This window comes from Aquarana catesbeiana, linkage group LG02 (assembly GCF_042186555.1).
Source record: "Aquarana catesbeiana isolate 2022-GZ linkage group LG02, ASM4218655v1, whole genome shotgun sequence".
Classification (NCBI taxonomy): Eukaryota; Metazoa; Chordata; class Amphibia; order Anura; family Ranidae; genus Aquarana; species Aquarana catesbeiana.
In genome coordinates this window covers 492052237-492069950 of record NC_133325.1, presented here as the reverse complement: position 1 = coordinate 492069950, position 17714 = coordinate 492052237, and positions in this window count along the sequence as shown.

Below are 17714 nucleotides of genomic sequence, written 5' to 3'. Positions count from 1 at the left end.
CAACAATCCCCTCCCACTCTCCGATCACCACCTTATTAGTTTTGCTATCTCCCTGTCTTCCACCTCCTCTCCTTCCAACCGCCTAACAGTTACACATAGAAACCTTCACCACCTCAACCCTTCTCTTCTCTACTCTGCTACTGATCACCTCTATACCAAAATCTCACCCCTGTCCTGCCCCAACCTAGCCACTTTCATCTACAACAGCTCACTGTTTTCCTCCCTAGACAAGCTTGCCCCCTCACTACACGCAGAATTAGGCCCCGACCGCTACAACCCTGGCAAACAGATGACACCAGAAGTCTCAGAAAATGTAGCCGCGCTCTTGATTGCCTGTGGCATAAGACTAAGTTCCAGGAAGACTTCACACAATATAAATCTGCCCTCCTAAAATACTATTCCTTCCTTCACACTGCCAAAAAGACCTACTTTATCACACTCATTAACACCTTCTCATCCAGTCCATGTCAACTCTTCTCTACCTTTAACACTCTACTCTGTCCTCCACTGCCTCCACCCACCAACTCACTCACTGCCCAGGAGATCGCCAATCACTTCAAAACTTAGATTGATACAATTCATGAGGAGATCACCAATGCGCAAAATCCTCCCCCATGCAACACCCATGTCCACAGATACAATCATTACTTCCCTCATTCAACCCTGCTACTATTAATGAGGTTTCTAAACTTTTATGTAACACTCATCTAACCACCTTCCCCCTGGATCCTGCTCCCTCACAAATGCTACGCTCACCCTCTGACTCAATTATACACTCTCTAACTCACATTTTCAACCTCTCCCTCTCTAGTGGCATCTTCCCAAACTCTCTAAAACATGCGCTAGTCACCCCCATACTTAAAAAGCCCTCACTGGACCCCACTAATCTTAAGAACCTATGTCCCATCTCCTTACTCACCTTCTCCTCCAAACTTCTTGAAAGACTGGTCTACAACTGACTAAGCGACCATCTAACCACGAATAAACTTCTTGATAACCTTCAGTCTGGATTTCGCCCCCAACACTCCACGGAAACTGCTCTCCTTAAACTCTCAAATGACCTACTAATGGCTAAAACCAGTGGACACTATTCTGTACTACTTCTCCTGGATCTCTCGCTGCCTTTGACACAGTGGACCACCCCCTCCTCCTCAATAAACTCCACTCTTTTGGTCTCCGTGACTATACTCTTCACTGGTTCTCATCCTACCTATCCCACCACTCCTTCAGTGTCACTTACAACTCTACTTCCTCCTCTCCTCTTCCTTTCTCTGTTGGGGTCCCCCAAGGTTCTGTTCTTGGACCTCTCCTTTTCTCAATCTACATCACCTCCCTGGGTCAGTGGATTGCCTCCCACGGCTTTAAATATCATCTCTACGCTGATGACACCCAAATCTATCTCTCCACCCCCCAGCTCTCTCCATCTGTCTCCTCACCCATTACCAACTTACTAGCAGACATATCAGCCTGGATGTCACATCACTTCCTCAAACTCAACCTATCCAAAACCGAGCTCATGATATTTCCTCCCTCATGTGCCACTTCCCCTGATTTCTCTGTCAATATAACGGCTTAACTATCAACCCATCCGACCACGCCAAGGTCCTAGGTGTAATCCTGGACTCTGAACTAACCTTTCAGCCCCACATTCTATCACTATCCAAAATTTGCTGCCTCAACCTCTGCAACATCTCCAAGATACACCCCTTCCTAACCAATGTCACCACAAAGCTTCTAATTCACTCCCTGGTCATCTCCCACCTCGACTACTGCAACTCCCTCCTCATTGGCTTACCTCTAAATAGGCTATCCCTACTTCAGTCCATCATGAACGCTGCTGCCAGGCTCATCCACCTCACAAACCGATCAGTGTCTGTTATACCCCTCTGCCAATCCCTCCATTGGCTGCCACCCAGTCACCGAATTAACTTCAAGATACTAACTATAACTTACAAAGCCATCCACAACCTGGCCCCCAGCTACATCTCTAACCTAGTCTCAAAATACCAACCTAATCGTTCTCTTCGCTCCTCCCAAGACCTCCTGCTCTCAAACTCCCTTGTCACCTCATCCCATGCTCGCCTTCAGGACTTCTCCAGCGCCTCTCCCATCCTCTGGAATGCTCTACCCCAATCCATCCGATTTTCTCCTACTTTATCCACTTTCAGACGATCCCTGAAAACTCATCTCTTCAGAGAAGCCTATCTGGCCCCCACCTAACAACTGTACATTTATCTTCTCAATCAGCACATCACCCACAGTTATTACCTCTTTTATCTCTTGACCTTCCCTCTTAGATAGTAAGCTCTAAGGAGCAGGGCCCTCTGATTCCTACTGTATTAAAGTATTTGTACTGTCTACTCTCAAGTTGTAAAGCACTACGTAAACTGTTGGCACTATATAAATCCTGTATAATAATAATAAATAATAATTTTGCTATTCCCCACTTGGCTGGATTATCTTCTAGTTATTGGCCTTAAAATGGGTATGGGGGCCGAGGTCCCACCCTAAGGGACATGTATCAATTTCACCAATTTGGACAACCCCAAAAACTAAACAAGGAGAAGTGTCTTTAAAAATGCAAAATTGCTTAAAAGCTGATAACTTGGGTGGGGAGGGCTTACTCTGCCTGTAAAGTGGTGCATCTATAGCATGTATCCAAAATGCTGCTTCAAAGATGTACGGCTTTAGAGAAAACTTACAAATCTACATTGCAGCTGTAAGATTTTAACAAAAAACAAAAAATAGCCTGCCCCCCCCCCCATACATACAGTCAGGTCCATAAATATTGGGACATCAACACAATTCTAATCTTTTTGTCTCTATACACCACCACAATGGATTTGAAATGAAACAAACAAGATATGCTTTAACTGCAGACTTTCAGCTTTAATTTGAGGGTATTAATATCCAAATCAGGTGAACGTTGTAGGAATTACAACAGTTTGTATATGTGCCTCCCACTTTTTAAGGGACCAAAAGTAACGGGACAGATTAACAATCATCCATCAAACTTTCACTTTTTAATACATGGTTGCAAATCCTTTGCAGTAAATTACAGCCTGAAGTCTGGAACGCATAGATGTCAGCAGATGCTGGGTTTCATCCCTGGTGATGCTCTGCCAGGCCTCTACTGCAACTGTCTTATGTTCCTTCTTGTTCTTGGGGCATTTTCCCTTCAGTTTTGTTTTCAGCAAGTGAAATGCATGCTCAATCGGATTCAGGTCAAGTGATTGACTTGGCCATTGCAAAACACTTCTTTCCCTTAAAGAACTCTTTGGTTGCTTTCACAGTATGCTTTGGGTCATTGTCCATCTGCACTGTGAAGCGCCGTCCAATGAGTTCTGAAGCATTTTGCTAAATATGAGCAGATAATATTGCCCGAAACACTTCAGAATTCATCCCGCTGCTTTTGTCAGCAGTCACATCATCAATAAATACAAGAGAACCAGTTCCATTGGCAGCCATACATGCCCACGCCATGACACTACCACCACCCCACCCACTCTTCTCTTCCCATCACTCTGGTACAAGTTGATCTTGGTTTCATATGTCCATAGGATGTTGTTCCAGAACTGTGAGGGCTTTTTTAGATGTTGTTTGACAAACTCTAATCTGGCCTTGCTGTTTGAGGCTCACCAATGGTTTACATCTTGTATTGAACCCTCTGTATTCACTCTGGTGAAGTCTTTGACACAGATACACATACCTCCTGGAGAGTGTTCTTGATCTGGCCAACTGTTGTGAAGGGTGTTTTCTTCACCAGGGAAAAAATTCTTCGGTCATCCACCACAGTTGTTTTCCGTGGTTCTTTGGGTCTTTTGGTGTTGCTGAGCTCACCAGTGCATTCTTTCTTTTTAAGGATGTTCCAAACAGTTGATTTGGCCATACCTAATGTTTTTGCTATCTCTCTGATGGCTTTGTTTTGTTTTTTCAGCCTAATGATGGCTTGCTTCACTGATAGTGACAGCTCTTTGGATCTCCTGTTGAGAGTTGACAGCAACAGACTCCAAATGCAAATAGCACCCTTGAAATTAACTCTGGACCTTTTATCTGTGCCTTGTAAATGGGATAATGAGGGAAAAACAAACACCTGGCTATGGAACAGCTGAGCAGCCAATTGTCCCATTACTTTTGGTCCCTTAAAAGTGGGAGACACATATACAAACTGTTGTAATTCCTACACTGTTCACCTGATTTGAATGTAAATACCCTCAAATTAAAGCTGAAAGTCTGCAGTTAAAGCACATCTTGTTTGTTTCATTTCAAATCCATTGTGGTGGTGTATAGAGCCATAAAGATTAGAATTGTGTCGATGTCCCAATATTTATGGACCTGACTTACAAGGCCATTTGGGTCTGTTAAGGCTTAAAATGAGAATCCCCCACATGAAAAAAAACACCCCAAACTCAAAAAAATATTGTGCCCCTCCCACACACTAATAAAACCCTATCCAAACACACAGCAAGCTAGCCCATGAAAGGGGTGGATTCTGGTGGGCAGGAGGGGCTCAGGCACCCCAAAAGTCAACCACCTTGTTCCCATATTCAAGGGGAAAATGGCCTCTTCCAGACAAGCCTAGGCTGGGGTTGTGGGGGCTGCAGACAGGGGTCTTTATAGAATGTAGAAAGCCCCTTTTAAACTAGTGGGTACAAGGTGCTTTTTGGTTTGTATTTTGAGCCCAACATGCCCCAAGAGCAGCCAGCTATGTTGAGTGCATGTGGCCTTGTATGGTTCAGGAGGGGGTTGGATGATCGCTCTTCTCACCCCTTTCCTATCTGGCCCTGTTGTATGCTCTGAAAAAGGATGTGGTTTGGATTGGTGAAGGCAGCTCACAGCCTTTTGATAAGGGAGTGGAGTGTGGAGTTCCCCTTTAAAAGCAAAAGTTAGCCCATGGAAATCCAAGGGGTTAGAGGGGAGAGACAAGAGTATTGGAGAATGGAGTGTGGAGTTCCCCTTTAAAGGCAAAAGCTAGCCCAAGGAAATCATATGCATTAGAAGGGGGAGACAGGAGCATTGGAGAATGGAGTGTGGAGTTCCCCTTTAAAAGCAAAAGCTATCCAAAGAAATCATATGCATTAGAAGGGGGAGACAAGAGCATTGGAGAATGGAGTGTGGAGTTCCCCTTTAACCACCTAAGGACCAAGCCTCTTTTTGAGATTTGTTGTTTACAAGTTAAAAACAGTTTTTTTTTTTATAGAAAATTACTTACAACCCCCAAACATTATATGTATTTTTTTCTAACACCTTAGAGAATAAAATGGCGGTCGTTGCAATACGTTCTGTCACACCGTATTTGAGCAGCGGCCTTACAAGCGCGCAAAAAGTGTATGGAAAAAATACAATTTTTTAAATTAAAACATAAGACAACAATAAAGTTAGCCCAATGTCTTTTATATTGTGAAAGATAATATTACACAGAGTTAATTGATACCCAATATGTCACACCTCAAAATTGTGCCCGCTCCTGGAATGGCGACAAACTTTTACCCTTAAAAATGTCCATAGGCAACGTTTAAAAAATTCTACAGGTTGCATGTTTTGAGTTACAGAAGAGGTCTAGGCCTAGAATTATTGCTCTCACTCTACCGATCACAGAAATACCTCATGTGTGTGGTTTGAACGTTTTCATATGCAGGAGCTACTCACGTATGCGTTCGCTTCTTCACGAGAGCTCGGCGGGACGCAGCTCTTTTAAACATTTTTTTTTTTTTGCTTATTTATTTTACCTTTTATTTTTTATTTTTAAACTGTTCTTTAAAAAAAAAATGATGTCACTTTTATTCCTATTACAAGGAATGTAAACATCTCTTGTAATAGAAAAAAAGCATGACAGCACCTCTTAAATATGAGATCTGGGATCAAAAAGACCTCAGATCTCATATTTACACTAAAATGGCCCTTTAAGAGCTATGGGTGTAAGTGAAGTTTGACGTCGCTTCCACCCTGCAATGGTATGGAGCTGGGTGGGGGCCATCTTCCTCTCACTCGTCTCCATACCTAACACGGAAGAAGACCCAATCGCCTCCGCCGCTGCCGACGGCTCTGGTAAGCGGCGGAGGGCACCAGAGAGCAGCGGGAGGGAGGCCCTCTCCCGCCGCCAATAAAAGTGATCTTGCGGCAAATCCACCGCAGAGACCACTATTATCGGAACCCAGACCACCCGCTGAAGAAGAGGATACTGGGGTTATAGCAGCTAGCTCCTTAAAAAAATGCGTAAAGGTGAACCACGTAAAAAAAAAAAGTCAAGTTTAGAGGTGCGCCCGTTCAACCCAGGCAATTGCATTTGTGTTGCTTGACATTCACTAAGATTTTGGTTGCACAGTAAACAAACGCAGTTGAACGAGCGCAAGAGCCGCTTGCACATGTGCAGTGCTTACATTGATCTCATGCAGTTCTAAACGTACTTGCAGGCACAGCAGGCTTTCTCTGAAAAAGTTACTTTCTCATTCATAGTGGCACACAGATTGCATTCTCCCTTGCACCAAGATCGCTATAGTAAATGGGGGTTTCGTGCTCTATTCCCAGCCTACCATTTCGTAAATATGATAATGTGTGTTGCGCCTCGCCGTGCGGCTTTCGTAATCAGCCCCTATGTATTTTTGGTACATATATAAGCAAGGTTTAGTCTCTTCCATTGCCTACCACGTAAGCCAACTATATAATCTCATTCCCCACAAGTCTTATGGCACTTAAAATTACGTCCCTTAATGTTGAAGAATGTAATATTTCTTTAAAAGATCCCTATTATGGAAAGTAGCATTAGCCTCTAAATGCAACATTAATTGCTCCCAGAAGACTCAATTCTCTGCCTCTAAAGCTCCTCTTTGTACCCACCTGAAATTTCCTCACATCTTCTTCGCTAATGCAGAAGTAAAAAAAAAAAGCGTTATGATCACAATCAAAGACACGGTTGCTTTTCAGCTTCATAGCGTGGAAACTGTCCCTCTAGGCTGTTTTATTATCCTTTCCGCAACTATACATAATTCCCCTATTACTATAGTAAACCTATATGCTCCTTACAAGTTCCAAAAAAATTCTATAAATCCCTGGAACAAAAATTAAAGCCATATAAATCTCAATCACTAATTATCTGTGGTGATTTTAACGCTGTACCAAACTCCTCTCTAGATTCTACCAATCCCTCTCGTAAGCCTACCCTTACTTTCTCCCCCCTTTTATATGAAGAAGATCTATACGACGCTTGGCTCTGTATACATGGCAATGAAAGAGACTATGCATTTCACTCCTCTATGCATAAAGTATATTCTAGAATAGATTTTTTTCTAGTTGATAAATTTACATTGCAAAAAGTCACCTCTGCTAAAATAGGAGTCATAAAATCTCAGCCCATGAGGAAAGGAAACGCATGCGACAGGTCTCCCAACTTACTGCCCAAATTCAGGACCTGGAAGCCTGTAACAAAACTTGTTTTGATCCTCTCCTTGCTGACCAAATCCATGACCCCCACAAACTACTTAGTTCCTTATTTCAAAAATCTCATGATTTTTATATCAAAAGACTCCGCTTTAACTCCTATGCTCTATGGAAGGAATCTGGAGCGTTCCTTGCCAAACAATTTAAAAAACAACAGGCTGCTTCAAAAATCCCTTTCTAGTAGACCAATTAGGCCGTAAACATATCAATCCATCTGATATCGCAGAACAGTTCCACAGCTATTATTCTGCTCTGTATAACTTAAAAGAATAGACTGATGCTCACCCTTCTGACACCTTAGCAATACAATCCTTCCTGGACTCAATCCAACTCCCCACCTTAACTACTGAGCACTGAGCACCTTCAAGATATTTCCACTCCCTTCTCTGAAACAGAAGTTAGCAAAGCTATCAGTTCCTTACCTCTACATTAGGGATGAGCCGAACACCCCCCGGTTCGGTTCGCTTCAGAACCTGCGAACGGACCAAAAATTTGCACGAATGTTAGAACCCCTTTGAAGTCTATGGGACTCAAACGTTCGAAATCAAAAGTGCTAATTTTAAAGGCTAATTTGCATGGTATTGTCCTAAAAAGGATTTGGGCCTTAGGCACTGGTGCTAGTGCCACAACACTGCAACCCCTCACAAATACTCTAGTTGAGTGCAGCAATGAACCCTCCTTGCAAAATATTGCATCAAAAATTGTAATTACACGCCCCTGTAAAACAGGGGCTGAAAAATTGGACCTTAGCCACTGGTGGTGGTGCCCAGAACCAAAAATATTCTTACAAGCTATCAGCATGATCCTTGAGGAGGAAGAGGATAGTCACTCAGCATAACAGGATAGTCACTCAGCATCAGCACAGGCAGTCTTGAAGGGATCTGACGTTTCAAAAAAAATTATTCGGTTACATCAGTATCAGGTGCTTGGTAGCTGGTGGTGATCCAAGACTGATTCATTTTTATGAAGGTCAGTCGATCGACCAAGTCGGTGGACAGGCGCACCCCGTGATCAGTTACAAAACCTCCAGCAGCACTGAATGTGCGTTCCGAAAGAATGCTGGATGCAGGACAGGCCAGTAGCTCAATTGCATACTGTGCAAGCTCTGGCCAGTGATCCATCCTCAAGACCCAGTAACCCAGAGGATTTTCAGTGGGAAAGGTGTCCCACTGAAAATAGACACCCCCCAGCTACGAAATTTAAAGGGATATTACACTTTTATTGTTTCACTTTAAGCATTATGAAAAAATCACTGCTCCTGAAAAAACGGCCGTTTTTAAAACTTTTTTTGCATTGATCCATGTCCCCTGGGGCAGGACCCAGGTCCCCAAACACTTTTTATGACAATAACTTGCATATAAGCCTTTAAAATTAGCACTTTTGATTATTCATGTTCGTGTCCCATAGACTTTAACGGTGTTTGAGTGTTCGAACAAACTTTTTTCCTGTTCGCATGTTCTGGTGCGAACCGAACAGGGGGGTGTTTGGCCCATCCCTACCTGTCACGCAGGAGACCGTCCCTTTGCTGGCCACCATGGGCTCCAACCATCAAGAACTCCTGTGTCTGGATGCCATCTCCTCACCTCTTTTTCCCATCATCCTGGGGATGATGTGGTTGCAGGCCCATAATCCTAGTATTGACTGGACCAGTGGGGAAATCAAGTTCCTCTCCAAATATTGCCAGCAGCACTGTTTGCACAATATTCCTGTTAAATTTACCCAGCTCCTCTGCCTGGACACTGACACCGAGTTACAGCAGGTGATCCTTGCACCCTATCAGGATTTCCTTGATGTGTTTAGTAAGAGGGGAGCAGAGACCCTTCCTCCTCACAGGCCTTACGATTGCCCAATAGAGCTTCTACCAGGAATGGAAGTCCCCTTTGGGAGGATTTTTCCATTAACATAGCAGGAGTTGGATACTTTAAAAATCTACATTGATGAGAACCTGAAGAAAGGTTTTATCCGCCCATCCACCTCTCCGGCTGGTGCTGGCATATTTTTTGTAGAGAAGAAGGACCATTCCTTATGTCCTTGTATTGATTACCGGGAATTAAACAAGATAACTATCAAGAACCGTTATCCGCTACCCCTAGTGCCCGAACTCTTCCAGAGGCTGGGATCCGCAGTAATCTTCACCAAATTAGATCTCCGTGGTGCTTACAATTTAATTCGTATCCGGGAAGGAGATGAGTGGAAAACGGCTTTCCTTACCCGATTCAGGCACTTTGAATACCTTGTTAAGCCCTTCGGCCTGTGCAACGCACCAGCAATGTTTCAATAATTTGTTAATGACATTTTCCGTGACTTTCTGGACTTGTACATTATAGTTTATTTAGATGATATCCTGATCTTTTCCTCCTCAGTTACCGATCATCGCAGGCACGTCTGAAATGTCTTAGCTTGACTCAGGCAGCATGGACTTTACGCTAAACCAGAAAAATGTCAATTTGAACTTCAATGCATCCAGTTTCTAGGCCTAATCATTTCTGTCGAAGGTATTAAAATGGACCCCCAAAAGGTATCTACCATCCTGGACTGGCCCGTCCCTCCGATAAAAAAGGAGTTCAACGCTTCATTGGCTTCTCCAACTTTTATAGGAAGTTCATCAAGGGTTTCTCTGCAATAATTGCCCTCATCACCGAATTAACCAAGCAAGGGAACCGTTTCTGTTGGTCCCCTAAGGCACAATCTGCCTTCGAAAAATTCAAAGAGCTATTCACCTCTGCTTCTATACTGAAACACCCGGATCCTGCTTTACCATTCGTTTTCTAAGTAGATGCTTCAGAGATTGCAGTAGAAGCTGTGCTGTCCCAATGGCAAGGCGCCAAGGCCCTTCTCTACCCAGTGGCTTTTTTCTCACGCAAGCTCTCTACAGTGTAGAGAAAGTATGATGTTGGAGATTGGGAGCTTCTGGCCATCAAGGCCACTCTGGAAGAGTGGCGTTACTTACTGGAGGGTGCTGCACATCCCATTTTGGTCTACATTGACCACAAGAACTTGGAGTACCTAAGAACGGCCAAGAGATTGAAACCACGGCAGGCGAGGTGGGCTCTATTTTTCTCGAGATTTCAGTTCCATATCACGTGCAGACCAGGTTCCAAGAATATTAAACCGGATGCACTATGTTCCTTGATTCTGGCAAATCTTTGCATCCAGACACTATCCTATTCTATTACTTCAAGGGGATCTTCTATCCCGAATAAAACAAGCCTCCTTGGATTGGACCCCACTTTCCGAAGATGATGTGAGGGCCCAAGATGGCTTATTCTGGCACAAGGGCAAAATTGTGGTTCCAAAGGATCTGAGGGTGGCAGTGTTAGAGCTCTGCCATGACCATAAGATGGCTGGACATTTCGGTGTGCTAAAAACAGCAGAGCTGATACAATGCACATTCTGGTGGCCTCAGTTGGCAAGTGACTATAAAAGCTACGTGGAATCCTGTACTACCTGTGCATGGAGCAAGACTAGCTGGACAAGAGCCTGGGGATTACTAAGACCGTTACCCGTCCCAGAAAGACCTTGAAAGATGATTTTGATGGATTTCATCGTGGAGCTTCCCCAGGCAGAAGGCTTTTCCACCATCTTCATCGTGGTAGACAGATTATCCAAATGGCTCATTTTCTGCCTATGAAGGGCACGCCCTCGGCTATGGAAACAGCAAAGGTTTTCATCAGGGAGATTGTGAGGCTGCATGGAGTCCCGTCAAGTATCGTATCTGACCGTGGTGTTCAGTTCACCTCCAGGTTTTGGAAGGCTCTCTGTGGTTCTCTGGAAATCAAGTTGGCATTCTCTTCAGCTTACCATCCCCAGACTAATGGGTAAACGTAGAGAACGAATCAGACTTTGGAGCAATATCTCTGCTGCTTCTCTACATTCTCACAGGACGACTGGGTCTCTCTTCTGCCTATTGCTGAGTTTTTCTACAATAACTCTTTACATTCTGCCATTAAGCAAACGCCATTCTTTGCCAATTACGGCTTCCACCCGTCTTTCCTGCCCAGTTCTTTACCCGAGTGTGCTATCCCTGCGGTCTCCGAAACCATGGACTTCTTCCTTACCAACAACAAACTCTTGCAGAAAACCATGGCTAAGACCCAAGAATATAATAAGAAGATGTTTGACAAGAAGAAGTGGGGAGAGCTTATCCTGGAACCTGGCAACCAGGTTTGATTGTCCACAACCAATCTAAGAATGGCTTGCCCTTCAAGGAAGTTGGGCCCTAAGTTCATGGGTCCGTTCTCAGTTAAAAAGAAAATCAATGATGTAACTTACGAACTTAACTTACCCGGTACTCTGAAGATCCATCCGGTCTTTCATATATCTCTTGTTTCATATATATCTATGTTGAAGCCTGTTTTCCCCAACACCTTTACTGGCCGAAATACTGATCCACCGGAACCCATAATTATTAACAACGAGGAAGAATTTGAGGTAGAGGCTATTCTGTATTGCAGGAAAAGGCACAATCAGATGCAATATCTAATCAAGTGTAGGGGGTATGGACCGGAAGATAATTCCTGGGAGCCGGAAAGCTATCTACATGCCGGAGAGCTCTTGAGGGCTTTTAGGAGTGCCCACGCCACCAGACTGGCTCAGTTGGACATCCGGAGGCTGCCCTTGAGGGGGGGCACTGTCAGAGAATTTCCCAGACGCCGTGCTGTTAGTGCGTCGGTGTGCGCTGGTGCACGCTGATGCGGGTGCTGGCGTGCGTCCGTGCGCCTGTGTGCGTGGGCGCATGCATGGCGCTTGGCGCCAATCTGCCTATTTAGGCTGTCAGCACATTTGGCTCGGTGCTGTCCGATCTGCAGCTCCCTGTATCCCTGCACCTGCTTACCTGTCTGAATGGCTGATCTCCTGATTACCCGGCTTGCCCTTCGGATTATCCCTTTGTCTTCTACCTGCATCTGAACCCCAGTCTGTCTTGACTACGAACCTCCCTGCTCCTCTGTACCACGCTGCCCGCCTGTTGCTGACCCTGCCTGTGACCTGACCTGCCTACTCCGCTCCTGCTCTGCACCTGCTGCCTGTGCTTCAGCTGTCAGGTGATCTCCAAACCACCATCACCAGGATCCTCCTGCTGCTGACCCGCCAGGCCCTCATACCACTCTGCGCTCCCGTGCCACCTGTCCATACTACCAGGGTCCAGGAACCAGATATGTAAGGGAGGCCTTCCCCTGCTATATCGGGCTCATTGGTCAGGTACGTGGAAGTCTGACATTTCTCCACCGCTCCATCTTTGACTGATCGAACCCTCAGCAACACGTTGTCCAGGAACAGGAGTTTGTAACCTCCCAGTCTCTGGGAACGCGTTGCACAGACCTTTCTGCAAGGCCTTCTAAAGATGTTTCATCCTCTGCTCCCTCTGCAACTGCAAGAAAAGGTCCGCAACCTTACCCTTGTAACGTGGATCAAGGAGGGTTGCCAGACAGTATTGATCCCTCTCCTTGATACCACGAATATGAGGATCCTTCTGTAGGCAAGGATCAGGGAGGCCATGCAGTATAGGTTTGCTGAGGCATTCGGTCCGGAGTCCTCTGGGTCACTAAGGACGACATAATCCGCAGTCACCTCCTCCCAGCCAAGTACAAGTCCATGGGTTTCTTGGGACTGTAAATGATCCCTTAAAGACTGCTGCTGATGCTATGTGCCAGGCTCCACCTCCATGCTGACACAATCCTCCTCTTCCTTCTCCTACTCCTCTTCCTGTGTGATCAGCGGGCATGCAGGAACACTGTCTGGATAAAGGGGGCCTTGAGAGCTAAGGAAGTCCTCCTCTTCCTGCCTCTGTTCTGCCTCAAGTGCCCTGTCCATTATTCCACGCAGCGTGTGCTCCAACAGGTGGACAAGGGGGGACAGTGTCACTGATGCATGCACTGTCACTGCTCACCATCCTTGTGGCCTCCTCAAATGGTGACAGGACAGTGCATGCATCCCTGATCATGGCCCACTGGTGTGGGAAAAAAAAAAACATGCTCCCCTGACCCTGTCCTGGTGTCATAGTCACACAGGTACTCATTGATGGCCCTCTGCTGTGTGTGCAGCCGCTGCAGCATTGCCGACGTTGAGTTGCATGTCACAGATTAGGCAGTTCTTGGGCAGGTTAAATTCCTTTTGGGGGTCAGCCAGCCGAGCACTGGCATTATATGACCTGCAGAAATGCACACAGACTTTCCTGGCCTGCCTCAGGACATCCTATAAGCCTGGGTACCTGCCCAAGAACCGCTGCACCACCAAGTTAAGGATGTGAGCCAAACAGGGCACATGAGTCAGTTGTTCCTGTCAGAGGGCGGAGAGGAGGTTGGTGCCATTGTCCCAAACCACCATACCTGCCTTAAGCTGGCATGGCGTCAACCACCTCTGAACCTGCCCCTGCAGAGTTGACAGAATCTCTGCCCCAGTGTGGCTCCTGTCCCCCGAGCACACCAGCTCAAGCACCGCATGGCATCTTTTGGCCTGCGTGCTTGCGTAGCCCCTTGAACGCCTACAGAGCACCGCTGGTTCCAAAGTCAAATCAGCACAGGAAGAGGCCATGGAGGAAGCAGAAGGGGAGGGGGTGGAGGAGAAAGGTGTGGCAGAATCATCACTAGTAGTATTTTGGAGGCGTGGTAGCAGAACAACCTCCAACACTACTGCACCTTGTCCTGCATCCTTCCCAGCTGCCAGAAGAGTCACCCAGTGAAAGATAGGTAACATCCCTGTCCATGCCTGCTGGACCATGAGTCAGGGGTAATATGCACCTTACCACTGACCGCCCTGTCCAGCAAGGCCAAGACATTGCCTTCCACATGCCGGTAGAGAATCACCTTCCATGAGAAAAAGTGGCATTTGGGAAGCTGCCACTGAGGAACCGCACATTTCACAAATTCATGGAAGGGGGCAGAGTCTACCAACTGAAAAGGCAGTAGTTGAAGTGCTAGCAATTTAGCCAAGCTAGCATTCAACCGCTGGGCATGTGGATGGCTGGGAGCGAACTTCTTTCAGTGGTGCAGCAGCTGGGGCAGGGAAATTTGCCTGGTACAATCTGACATCGGTGTACCGATAGCAGATTGCCCCCAAGTACTTGGCTGTGACACACCTAATTCTACAGGACTGAAGGTATAGTGGGGTTGGAGATCCCAGCTGATGAGGAGCAAGGAGAGGTCCTCTTTGTTCTTTGGCGTGGGTCTTTTAGGTATGCTTGTCAATGAACTGCATGGCAGGTCAACATATGTCTGGTCAAGCATGTGGTGCCCAAGCGGGAGATGTTTTGGCCATGAGAGATACGCTTGAGACATATGTTGCAAATAGCAGCTGTGGGATCTGATGCACTTGTCTCAAAAAAGGCCCACACCAAAGAACTTTTGGAATAACATGCAGAGACAGCAGCGCCCTGCACATGCAGAGCTCTGCGGTGTGATGCAGTCGGTGTGCTGCCCTTAAGCTGGCCCCTGGAGGGCATCCTGCCTCATTGGTGATGTGCCTCCTCCTCTCTCCTATCAGGCACCCACGTGGAGTCAGTGACTTCCTCATCATCCCCTCCCTCCTCATCACTGGAGCAAAGCTAGCAGTATGCTGCAGCTGGGGGAACATGACTGCCAGATTGCTGTCCTTCTTGGGCACTCCCTCACTCTTTGCTCACGTTACTGCCTTCCTCTAGCTGAGTACCATCATTGGAGCCTTCAAAACGCTGGGCATCCTCCTGGAGCATGTACCCAACACTGTGGTCAAACAGTTTGGGGGACTCCTCAGGAGGACATGGTGGGGCTAGGGAAGGAGTGACTGATGCCATTGACCCGAGGGAAGAGGCCGCGTTGGCAGCTGCTTTGCCAGACAAAGTACCCTGAGCCTGGGTGAGAGAGGATGAGGAGGATGAGGACGGCTTGGTCATCCACTCTACCAAGTCTTCCGCATGTTGCGGCTCAACACGGCCAGCTGCCGAAAAAAAGGACAAGCGTGTCCCACGGCCACATGCTGATGAGGATGCACCGTCTCCATGACCAGCACTGTTGCCTCTAGACACAGAGCCTGCTTGCCCTCTTTTATTGGCTTGTGACTGTCTGTCTCTCCTTGTTGGCCTTCCAGACATACTAATGGCCTGCAGTGAGATGTAGCTGCAAAAATCTGGGATGTCTATATATACTGATACTGCAGCTAGCAGAATCAACTCCCTGCCTGTAGTATTATTAGTATGAGAACACCAGCAATTGTCTTCAGGTAGCTTTAGGTGCACATTGTGCAGAGGACACTAACTGTAAATACTGTAACTGTCTGTCTGTGGTATTAATAGGAGCAGAACAACAGCAATTGTCTTTAGGTAGTTTTAGGTGCACACTGTCAGGTTACCTGTATCCAGGTGACAGATGCACCCCGTTGGGGTCAGGAGTGCACCGCTAAGGTAGTGGACCCCAGGACTGACTGCTGCAGATTGAACCCTGGAAGGTTCAGGAAGCAGGTCTACAGGATAACTAACATGGATCCCAGTGGGAGCTAGAGCATAGATTCCCCAGGGCGCGGAGTCTAAGAGCCAGCGGGTGTTCACCAGAGCCTCTAGTGGTGAGGATGGACTGCACTGCAGTCTGGCTCCAGGTCGCGGCCCCCAGGGTCTCACACTCACCAAAGACTACAGGAGAAGAGGAAGGAGGCAGCAGGCTGGAACGACAGGGAAGTAAGGGGTAAGCCAAAGGTCAGGGCGACTAGCAGACAAGGAGGAACATAACACGCCAAAGGTCAGGGTAACAAGCAGACAGGGAGAGTCGAGAACAGGCCAAAGTCGGTAACAGGAATCAGACGTAGGAAACACAGCAAGTACACACGAAGGCTAACACACAATGGTTGATCAGCCCTGCTGGCTTGCAGTGCACAGGTTAATATAGGGTTCCCTGATAGGGCCTGGGGTGGGGCCATGCTTAGAGGAGACTTGTGCACAACGGAAAAATTTGTTTAATTTTGGTTCGTTGTCATTCGTAAAATACATAATTTCGTTCTGTTATATTCGTTATGTTACGTTAATACATTTTTCGTATAATTTGTAATTATTCGTAGAGTGTCGATATTCGTTATACTGAATCTCGAATCATCTCAAATTAATATGCGCTATAATTTTGTTTGTATTCGTTGAAATTCGATATTTATGTATGTATATATATTCATGATAATGATTCGTAGTTTGGAAAGTCGTTTGTTTATTGAATCTTTTACCACACACACAATTACATTATCTCTTCTCCTCTGCTCAAATACAGTACAACACCCTTCTCACTCAGTTCTCAGGAATGCACTTTGCCAGTAATCCAACCTCCAGCATAAAATTAATCAGCTGATTGGACTGTAAGATTTACTTTAAGTTGATCTTTTGTTTCATTAGATCTTTAACGAATTACCGAATCATGTCAAATTCATTCGTTATATCCGCTATAATTTCTTTCGTATTCGTTAAAATTCGTTATTTTTTTATTCGGACATTCGGATGCATCCGAATGTCTGAAAGATACAAAATTCGTCCGAATTTCAATTTGTTACGAAACGAATTGCACAAGCCTACTGCCTGTGGTATTAATAGGATCAGAAGAACACCACTAATTTTCTTCAGGTAGCTTTAGGTGCACACTGTGCAGAGGACACAGTGCACTAACTGTAAATACTGTAGCTGCCTGCCTGTGGAATTAATAGGAGAAGAACAACAGAAATTGTCTCCAGGTAGCTTTACGTGCACACTGTGCAGAGGACGCACTACACTAACTGTAAATACTGTAGCTGCCTGCCTGTGGTATTAATAGGATCAGAAGAACACCACTAATTTTCTTCAGGCAGCTTTAGTTGCACACTGTGCAGGGGACGCACTACAATAAATTGTAAATACTGCAGCTGCCTGTGGTACTGTACTAATAGGATCAGAAGAACACCACATATTTTCTTCAGGTAGCTGTAGGTGCACACAGTGCAGAGGACACACTACACTAACTTGTAAATACTGCAGCTGCCTGCAGTACTGTACTAATAGGATCAGAAGAACACCACTAATTTTCTTCAGGTAGCTTTAGGTGCACAATGTGCATAGGACACACTACACTAACTTGTAAATACTGCAGCTGCCTGTGGTACTGTACTAATAGGATCAGAAGAACACCACTAATTTTGTTTAGGTAGCTTTAGGTGCACACTGTGCAGAGGACACACTAAACTAACTTGTAAATACTGCAGCTGCCTGCGGTACTATACTAATAGGATCAGAAGAACACCACTAATTTTCTTCAGGTAGCTTTGGGTGCACACTGTGCAGAGGACGCACTACACTAACT